We start from the raw sequence: 10,884 nt of genomic DNA on the forward strand, positions 1-10,884 counted from the left end.
ACAGGTGGAAGTTCTGCATCTTTCCCGGCCTACAGTGGGTCAGATTGCTCAAATCTACACATGTGGCAAAATGACATAGAAACTATATGCACATTATTCCAATGTCAGTTTCCTGGGTTTAATATTGTACTAAAGTATGTTAGATGTAACCACTGAAGGAAACTAGGTGAAAGGTTTAGGTAGCCTTCTGTGCTACCTTTGCAATTGGATGTGAATCTGTAATTACTTTAAAATACAAAGTTTTAATATATATGTCAACCATCAGTACAGATGCCTCTGTACACAAAGAATGATGAAATATAACATAATGGCACATGCCAAAAAGGTATCAGATACTTTTTTAAAGCACACTGTTTGTTACTAAAGAACTACTAAAGAATTCCTTCAAAAAATAAGAAGTAATAAAACAGTAATGGCTGTATTCTCGGGACTGCAATAAAATAGCTGTATTTCACAGTGTTCTCAACCTTTTGATTGCTTTTCAGATATTCACAAAGCGAAGTTGGAAACACGAACCCTTTTAGTTAGATCACCTTAACAACAGAGGTCAGTTTAGTCAAACGGTTTTTCGGTTTTAAAGACTATTCTGCATCCATGAAACACAGTCCTCCCACTTGGAAAAGTTCCAGAAACAAGACTATAGCCTGAGTAGCACCATCTGGCATGCACGAAACGCTTCTTAAAAGCAAGGACTGCCACAGCCCCTCTCCTTAATGAATCCCTTCTACGTGCCTCATTTTTCAGTGCTTTGCAACACGCCTTTTTCTCCTTCCCCTTTCACGTTCGTCTCACCCACTCTCCCAGTCCGTCTAATCAAGCTGCCACGCAAAAGCAGGAAGCAAACCTGGGCGAGTGGAGTGTCCCGAGGCGGCAGCCTCCCGCGGTCCTCGGTGCACGCCACCACCCGGCTCATGCTCCCGGCGCTGCGCACACCCCAGTGGCCGCCCAGGACTTGTGGTCACTGGAGAGCCCCCCCAGCCACGCTCCTAGATGCTGGCGGCCTGCAGGAGTACCAACAGTGCAAACAGAACAGCGACCCATCCTGCAGTTAAGCCAGCGTTGCCTCTTGGTAAATTGCATCTTTTTTTTCTTTTTTCTTCTTTAACATTTTTATAGTACCACGAGTGTACCCAGTGTTATTAAATTATGCCAAAACAAAGAGCAAAGTCCCAACACTTAGGAGTATGCCGTGTAAAATGAGCAAATGACGCAAGGCAAAATGACAGGACAAACACAGGATGGGTAGAAACAGTTACAAGTGAAAGGGAAGATAGAGTCAATAAGACTTTCACTGGACCAAAAAAAATGGAAAGGCTATTAGGGCCCCAAATCCTCATAGCAGATTATAGAAATGAAGATTTGCAATAATATCTATAGCAGCAATCATATTTTATTGAGTATTTATGTGCCATAATTCTATACCATAGCTACTATTTTAAAAAGTGCCAGATATGATTCTAAATGCCTTGCAAATATTCACTCATCCATCCTCCTAAAATCCCTGTGAGGCAGGAACTATTATTTTCCCCATTTCACAGATTAGGTAAGTAGTAAGGTGGACCCACTTGCTCAAGGTAACTCAGGTAAAAAGTGGGAGAGCAAAAATTGGAACCCAGGAAGTTGGAATGATAGAGTCAAGATGTGAGCCCAGGATGCCCAGCTTTATAAAGGCATTAGAATTCATATCCACATTACCTTGCCTACCAAGCTTATAATCTTAATCATGTGCAGTCATGCAAATTAAGTAAACAATTTAAAGTTATTTATATTGAGTATAAACAATGCAGAAAATCATTTTTGCAAAGGCCTTTAATAGGTCAATGAAAAAGTGTTTATTTAAAGAATATTTTCTGTTAAAAAACAGAGAAAGAAACAGGTTTTCCTTCCTTCCTTCATTCATTCAACAAACATGTACCAGTGTCTGTTTATACCAGGCACTGTGTGAGGCACCAGGGTGACAGCAATGAATAAAAGAAACCCAAGTGAGAGGAAACAAGGGTACTGAGATGATAGTAATTTTAATGATGAGTACACATTAGATTTATCAGTAACAATAGAGGGAAATAGCCTACAAGAAATAATTGTATCATACAGGGAATAACATTCTCTGGGCTGGACTGTCTGGCATGAGTGTTATTTAGTCCTTTTCCCCCATTTTCTCTACTTTTTCCTTTATTTTAGTTATGATAGAGGAAATTGTGCTATAAAAGCATTTTATTTCATTTGTAAACATTTCAAATAATGGGTTGGGTGGTAGAAGTAATTGAATTCCCTTCCTAATAACATTATGACCAAGAGTATTTTATAAGCATGGATATGGTAAAGAGGTATGCAGACTTCTGAGCTTGGAATGACAACCTGGAATAATAGATCCTTACAGAACAAAAGTTTTCAAAGTCTATTATGAAAAGCCAGGATCTTGACTAGCATAAACATCTACCATAAAGATAAAAGGATGGCATGTGTTAGCTATCATTCAATTCCCTACCTCACCTTTTTTTATACATTTTTACTTCCTGACTCTGCTCTACTATACTAAAGTGAAAAATAAAGCCATTAAAAACTAAAATCAGAAGGGAAATCCCCTCCACTTCTCCCCTCATAAAAGCATAGAAGAATATTTGTTTGGATTTTGTTGTAGTTTGTGTAAATCTTATCTATGTAAAAATAGAATAAGCCCTTGAGAACCAGAAAAATAATTTAGTTTTCCCTTAAATGGAAAGATAAGACTTTGTTGTCTTATCTTTCCATTTGAGCACTGGTTTTAAATCCTAACATTAAAAGCAATAAAAAAAAAATCCATTTTCTGACCCATAAAATGTGTATAATAATAGAATCTATCTCATAAGATTGTTATGAGGGTCAAATGTTAACATAAAGAAAGCACTTAGAAACATATAATGTAAAAGTTCCTACATGTGTGTTCCTATATGCTTTCTGTTATGGGACCATAATAAAATGATAAAATAATAATAAAATGTATTGCTAATTCCTGTATTCAATTACTTTGTTCTGTTAGCACAGGTAACTCAAAATTCAAGGAAGGAACAGAGCAAAGAGACACTTGCAGAGAGAATGTACAAGAACCTCCCTGACCACACATCCCTCCCAAGCACTCTCTACTGATTAAGAGTACTGAACTCTTAAATTCCTGAACTGACTCCCTTCTTATCTTTTCTCATTCTGATCTCTTCATTGAGAGTCCTTTTCTCACATCCTCCAATTCTTTGCCTAGCTAACTCTTATTTTCACTTTAAAACCTCGCTCAGGTTCCACCTGGTCTTGAAATGTTCTCTGACCCCTTTCCTAAGCCAGGTTCTCCGGTAGAGTGTTCAAATCTGTTGTTTTTTCCCCCCGGTTTTTTACCGTGTTGTATTGCAAATGTTTGCTTACCTATTCTTTCCTCTACTAGACTCATTCACTGTTCCACAAACATTTCTTGAGTACCTGGTATTTGACCAGCACTGTGTTAGGTGCTAGGGAGATAGGAATAAAAGAAACTTCCTAATATAATTTTTGGAAGATAGTAACACTTGATAATTATTTATGAAATGAATGAGTGAAAGTAGGTGATGACATACACTGTGTAAGGAAGAACTAAGAGAGACATGAGACTGATTCTGTTTTTCCATGTCTCCCATCTCTCATACCATATTGTGTTATGTAACACATTTCTAACACCCTTGTTTCCTTACAATTTTGTTCACTTCCCTCTGGTTGTCTTTATTTTACTTCTTTCTTTATTGCAACAAGCAGGATCTTTTGCATGGGGTAAATTTGATCCTAATACCAGCATTATCACTTATTAGTAATGTGACTCTTGGCTCCTTCCTTAACCTCTTCAATTTCCTATCTGTAAAACAGAGATAACAAATACCTATCAAATACAGTATCATGTGAAGATTAAATGAGATTCCCATTAAAGGGTTTAGTTCAAAGCCTGGCTCTTAAAGCACTTTTCCTTTCTTTTGTCCCTCCCCTATTTCTACCCCTTTTCCTTCCTACAGGACATCATCAGGACAGTAGTGGCTTGCAAGACAATTTCAAGTGATACATGGAAGCACATATTTTTAAACTGTATAATTATTTTGAAACATTATTGTTTTGATGTATGTAAAAATATGTAACTGAACCTTTGATTTTATAGAAATCTTTGCTTTGGATATGTAAAAAGTTAAAGAGAAAAAGGTTAAGTTTCCAAAAAAAAAAAAAGAAAGAAAGAAAGAAACTGATATATAGATGCTTGAAAACACTGCAGAAATGAACAAAGGCAATGCCATGTAAGAAGAAAAACATTAAGCACAAAGTCCACAAGCTGTCACGTGTACTGTGATTGTCCTCAGCACAAACTGTCCTCAGCACATGTTTGTGCTGATAAACTGAAATGGAACATATGTACACTATGCATATCTCAAATGTCACTTATGTAGAAAAAATCCAGTCCTAAGACTGCAAAGATTCAGAGACTTTAGCTGCATGATCATGTCTTTAGCTTGCTTGGGATAGGATTAGTCTGTAATAGACAAGAAGTCAGCTCCAGGTCCCTAAAAGTCACCTGTCCAGCTCTACTCATGATAAAGAACAAAGTGAAAGAGAATTCATTTACATTTATGAATAAATAATGCCCACGTAGAACTTCCAAAATATTCTATGCTCTTCACACTGTGTATCTCCATTTTCTGACCTATAAAATGTGTATAATAATAGAATCTATCTCATAAGATTGTTATGAGGGTCAAATGTTAACATAAAGAAAGCACTTAGAAACATATAATGTAAAAGTTCCTACATGTATGTGAGCCGGAATTATCATTAATCTAGTTGAGAGCAGCCTCCAAAGAAAGTTACCTATCTCTTTACATAAACAATCTTCCAGCCTTTTGTTGCTTTGTGATAAAATCGGCCTGATCAAAAGCTTCCTGTTTCTGGACACTGGTATTCAGAAATTTGGAAAGATCAGATATTCTTTGCAATGTCTCTGTTTTTACAGACTTCTACCCAAAACTTAGATTTTCTATAGATTCATTTGTTGGAATTTGAGAGGTTCTCTCCTTTCTCTCTCTCTCTCTCTCTCTCTCTCTCTCTCTCTCTGTCTCTCACACACACACATACACTTATTGTGTCTCACAAGGAGAGAGTTCACCAATTTCAGCGACGTTTTAAGAGACTTGTTTGCAGTGGAAACAACAAAAAAACACAACGTGGGCTGATTTCCCCAACCCCCCGCTAGGCCCTGGAAATTGAGATCTAAACCTAGGATGCTCTCTTTGCAGACAGTTTATCCCTAATGATTATGTTCCAGCTGCCCAGAAGCAAAAACAGATAGCTAGAGGATAGCTAGAAATCAGGAACAGGCCATTCACTGTTGAATCCCTGACCTCTCCCGGCTTCCCTTAAGGTGAGAAGCTGCCTGGCCATCCTCCCTCCCCCCATTTCTCCCCCTACCGAACCAAGTGGATAACCAAGCAGTGGGTCCTTTAGCCTAGAGGATGGGGTGCTGGGCTAGGGAGAGTCTGCAGGAAGTACCTGCCTGGATGAGCTTATTGTCCCTGGGCTACTCCTACTCCCTTCACACTATACATTTAAGAAATAGATAAGCACTGACCTGTCCTTCTCCAGCGTAATCTGGGCCCAGGTATCTAAAGGCTCAACCAAGGACCGTGGCCTGGGAATCTCCCGGCCCTAGCCAATTTTCACAAGTCCCCGCATCACTGCCTCCTGCACTCCTCTGCCAACGCCCTGGCACACCTGCGACTACGTAACTGGGGAGTTTCCCAGTTTAGTTCACCCCTTTTCCTCCAAGTCAGCAGCCCGGTGAGCATCTCCAGGTCTAGTCCTGGCGCTCAGAGGAAGGGCAATCTCCCATCTCTCCGTGCTGGATCACAAAGAGTAGCAGGGAGATTCGCCGTTTTCCTCACAGCCGGCACCCTGCGCTGGCTCAGAGCGCAGCGCCCACCTGTGCTACCGCTAGACTTAAGAGTCCCTCTCAGTGCGCTGCCTGGGCGCACCGCTGGTAAGTGGCGCTCACCACCTCGCCTGCACTCAAGGGTGCTCCTGGCTCACGCTTCTTGGGGTTTCCTGCGTCCGGGATTTCCCTCCCTCGTCTCACTTTCTTCCTTCATTCGCTCTTCTCTCAGTTTTTCCTCCAGTCTTCAATCCATCAGGTCTAGCCTTTAATCAGTTCCTACCTTCTGCCCCTCCTCCCTGGGCTTCTCTTCGCTCGGTTCCGGCGACCCCACTACGCGTCCCCGCTCGCATTTCCACCCCGCCCCGCCCTTCACTGCCCCGCGCAGCAGGCCTGGCAATCCTACCACGCGGGAAGCACCCCTCAGAACCACGGGCGCAGTTTTCAGACCCGCCCACCTCCCAGAAACCAGGTGCCCACATCCTGCTCTGCTCTCGCCTTCTCCCTTGAAAGAGACTCCTTGGGAGGTCCCTAGGTCAGAGTCCCCCCGCCAGGGGAATCATGCTGGTGTCTGGGGCGACCCAGTTGTCAGAGAGGACGGGTCTATTTTAAGCCTGGCACCCAGTGACCCCGCCCTGAGGACGCAGGCGCGGCTCCAGGGACTCGGGTAACACCTTGCCAGCACGATCCTGGGCGGTCGCCGAGCCAGCTCCCCTGGCGGAGTCGGGCCTCTCAGCCAGGCAGGCGGCGCGGCCACGGAACGCAGTCTCAATACAACCAACTCGAAATCCAAGAGCCTGGGGAATCCCTGGACGGGGGACGGAGGTACCCCACGCCCCAGTCCCCCTGGGAATAGACTACCTTGGCACAATCACCTCTCCTTGAAAAAGAAGTTACGCGTGAGCCCACCCAGTCTTTTCCCTCCGTGTGCCCTAGTTTGCGTTCTTTCTAGTCAACCCAGTCATTAGCGTGCAATAACCCACCCAGAGCGTGAATCTCTGGAAAACAATAAGAATTAGGAACTATGAGCAAGTCATGAAAAGCCCCAGACATAAGTTTCAGACGATTGAGAAACCGGGCTACACACGTGAGCGTGTCCCCCGTGCGTACACACAAGCACCTATCCAGCCTGGGATCCAGCTGCAAGTTTGGACATTGACAAGTCTCTAAGTCTAACAAGAAATTAAAAAAAAAAAAAAAAATTCACTCACCCGCCTTTTTTACCACCCTTTCCTGACTGGGATTCAGAGAAAGTATCAGAAAGGGATGGATGGAGATACCCTTCTTTCTTTTCTTTTCGCCTTTCTAAAGAGTGGAAATTTCCATCATGTGATAGGGGCAGCATCCCCAGTGTCGCGTTTCCTGCGGACCCTCCCTTCCAGGCCAGCCACCAATCGTCAGACGGCAACCTGAGAAGTAAACCAAAGCATCCACCCAGGTGGGGCCCAGATGTCCAGCTGTCCTTCCAGAGTGAAGCCTGAAAGCCCAATCCCTGCTTCCTCTTTCCTGGGTCCGGGATAACAGAGAAGATCCTGGTGTAAATTATTTTTTGATGGTTAGGTTTCTTCCATGAACCAAGGTTGCATTTATTGGATCTGCCCTCTAAGTTGAAGTACATGTGGATATTTATTTTAAAGTCTGTAAGAGTATTCAGGGTAGGTGACTCACTAAATTTCCTCCTGTTATGGAGGTGACAAACCTGAACTTTACATAAAGAAAAAGAACCATTTGAGAAAGGAGTACAAGTGAAAAACCTGTCATTCACAGTAAACATCACTTATGCATGAAGGAAACAGGATAACTTGCTAGTACTTAAGAGCGGGTCTTTGGTGATAATTTTTTTCTAGAATTCCAGTTCAAGCATAATCCTCAGTATATATGAAGGAGGGATTAGGCTATAATCATAAAGAGCACACAACTTCAATTCTATTTGTTAAAGTTACTACCGTTGTAAGGAAAACTGTTTATGTTAAACCTATTTTCTAGTATTAAACAAAATTTTTGTTTCAAAGAAGGCCCATGTAGCAAATATGTTCACATTCCTCAATTTATTTAGTAGTGGGTTGTCATTCTTTAGGGAAAAAACTATTCTATGGAGACCTTTTCCCCACAGTTTATCTAAGTCACCAGGCAACACAATTTGCATTCTGAATTCTCACACATTCAATTTAACTTTATTCAGAATGGCAAGTTTCACTGCTCATCCATACCAATGAACACCTAGAAGCTTCTTATTTTACAGCTCTCAATAACTGTTAACACCAGCAACAGCTTAGTGCTTGAAAAAAAAAAAAAGGGTAACAGCAGAAACCCACCTGGATAATGCATAATAATCAGGAACACTAAAAACACTGCATTAATCCACACACACATCCACATCAAACTGTACTAGGACCATCTGACAATACAGATTCAATAGAAGGAAGATGTAACACATTTTCACTGGAGCTACCATTTTAAACTCTAAAAAATATATATAAAAATATTTGTTTTATAAAAATTGATTTTCTCCTTAGCCTCCAAGCAAATATGGTAAACCTCTCTATCACAGCAAGAAGTTTACATTTTGTAGAATTGGACTAATTCAGAATAGTTTTGAATTTCCTATCTGCTTGTTGAAACTAAGTTCTTTTCACATTATCACACTTCTCCATTGATTCTTATTTTATAAATATAGACATCTTTTATAAAGCTACTAAAATGTCAAAATTGGCAGGATTTGGAGAGAATTGGTGAGATCAAATGAAGATTAAAATCATTTGAGTCTTCTCAAGATAAGCAATTCCAAGACACAAACTGGTTTACTGTGAAACTGCTCAACATTTAAATGGACTGCTTATTTAATCAGTTCTCATATGCATGCATATGGCCCATTCTCCATAATGCCAAGTTCTGAAGAGTGAAGCACATCTCAGGGATATTCCAGAATAGAAAAGTAAACTTGAAATTTGGGCTAATTTGGCTGCACAAAGGAAGGCTCTGACATAAACACCTTTTCAAGGAGGTCGTGCCTCTCAGACACTGATCTCCCTTGAGATGTCTCTCCCTCTGGGCTCGGCCTGCCCTTAGGTAGCCCCCTATTCAAGTCTGGTGACCCCATCTCCTCCCATGGAAAACCAAGGGCTGTCCACATTTACTCATCCTCTGATTCAACAGGTATTTATTGGTTACCTACTAAATGCTAGATGCTAGGAACAGAACAGTGAACAAAACCAAGCACAATCCCCATCTTTGTGGAGTTCATAATTTTGGTAGAAGAAATATTTTAATCAAAAAGTAACAAGAATAAACACAAGATGACAAAACTGCAGTGATGAAAAGATACACTGGGTTTGGGGAGAGACTTCACTGAGGAAATGACTCAAAGATGAGTGTGAGAAGGTGCTTGTTTCTTAAAGATGATTGCAACTTAGCATATTTATATGCTGCAGGATGCCCAAGCCTGCAGTTGAAGCAGGTTATGAGCTGGTGCTCCTGAGATGGTGGGAGGAGGGGGATCCATCTCAGTGGAGCAGTTGCCTTAGGTAGGAAGAGGGACACCTGGCCTGCTCTGATGTTCTCTACTCATGCTCCCCAGAGCCAGGCAAGCTCTAGTCTCCAAAATGGGATAAATGTGGAACTAAGATTCCTTTTCTATCTCCCCACCATAGAATAGTCTGTGTGACTAGGTTTCCTGTGAACCCATGTACCTCTCAAAAGTACACATTACTTTCCTAGAGATAGCAGGGTTACTTTTATTATCCTGGTCCTTTCTTAATAATGGAAAATCTAATCCACCCCCAATATGGTGCTTTTGTTTCGTCCTGCCCTAGGTCAGCCACATGGCTCTAAACATCAGAGTGCACTGCTTGGCAGTGGTTGCTTCCTTTGCTATCTGGGAGAAATGATCCAGCTCAGTGGAATCTTTCTGATATTAGATCCTCCACTGATGAGCAAGATGGGGCATGAAGGAATTTGTTAATTCAACTTGTCACAAAGAGTTCAGAAAAAAAAAAAAAAAGTTTGGCCCTTATAATAAGCCAGACTGTGAACTGGAAAAAGCTTCTGAGTGAGTTAGAAAGGAATGAGCCTCAGATGCAAGGCCAGAGTACCACCACTTTAAGGAGGATTTGTTTCATGATGTCAAGAGAGGTTCCTTTAACCCTTAGACACATAAACAAACAAAAAAGTGGGAAAGTCAATATGAAACTGAGATTTACACGCAATCCTACATTTTTTCTTCAGTTCGTGTTGACATATTGCAGCATGTAGTATGTTAGGAAAGATGTGTTGCAAAATCCTGCAATATTTAATGAGTAAAGGACAAAGTCACACCTTAATTCTAGGTTCTGATTTTGGGTTTTTTAATGCAACCAGTTTTCATTCTACCAGAATAATTTGTAGCGTAAAGGGGAAATTCCACCAGATAAACTCAACCATCCTTTTTTTTTTTTTTTTTTCCAATTGTGCTTTACGTTCTGGGATATATGTGCAGATCATGCAGGATTGTTGCATAGGTACATACATGGCAATGTGGTTTGCTGCCTCCATTCCCCAGTCACCTATATCTGGCATTTCTCCCCATATCATCCCTCCTCAACCTTCCCACCCACCTCATTCCTCCCTTGGACCCCCAAACAGACCCCAGTGTGTGATGCTCCCTTCCTGTGTCCATGTGTTCTCATCGTTCAACACCCACCTATGAGTGAGAACATGTGTCAACCATCCCGTTTTAAAGGTATGGCATTTAATATCCAAATATAAATTCCAAACATCCTTGTCAAATGGAGTCTTAAACTCATTATTCTGTTACTCTCGCTCTTAGTTTAAAATTATCCCAACATGATGTTGGGAAAACTGGCTAGCAATGTGCAGAAAGCAGAAACTGGACCCCTACCTGTCACCTTACACTAAAATTAACTCCAGATGGATCAAAGATTTAAACATAAAACCTAACACCATAAAAACACTAGAAGAAAATGTAGGCAAAACCATCCAGG

General features: G+C 41.3%; 1 protein-coding gene across 1 annotated transcript in view; it reads right to left on the reverse strand.

Annotated features, from left to right (window-relative positions):
- The window catches only part of SLC38A4 (solute carrier family 38 member 4), a 73,404-nt gene extending 66,189 nt beyond the window's left edge, over nt 1-7,215 (reverse strand). Inside the window, exon 1 of the mRNA XM_074403182.1 lies at nt 7,117-7,215. The gene's annotated coding sequence lies outside the window, so the exon portion shown is untranslated. The remainder of the gene's footprint in view (nt 1-7,116) is intronic.
- Nucleotides 7,216-10,884: the final 3,669 nt, after the last annotated feature.

The sequence above is a fragment of the Saimiri boliviensis genome, chromosome 7, assembly GCF_048565385.1.
Source record: "Saimiri boliviensis isolate mSaiBol1 chromosome 7, mSaiBol1.pri, whole genome shotgun sequence".
Lineage (NCBI taxonomy): Eukaryota > Metazoa > Chordata > Mammalia > Primates > Cebidae > Saimiri > Saimiri boliviensis.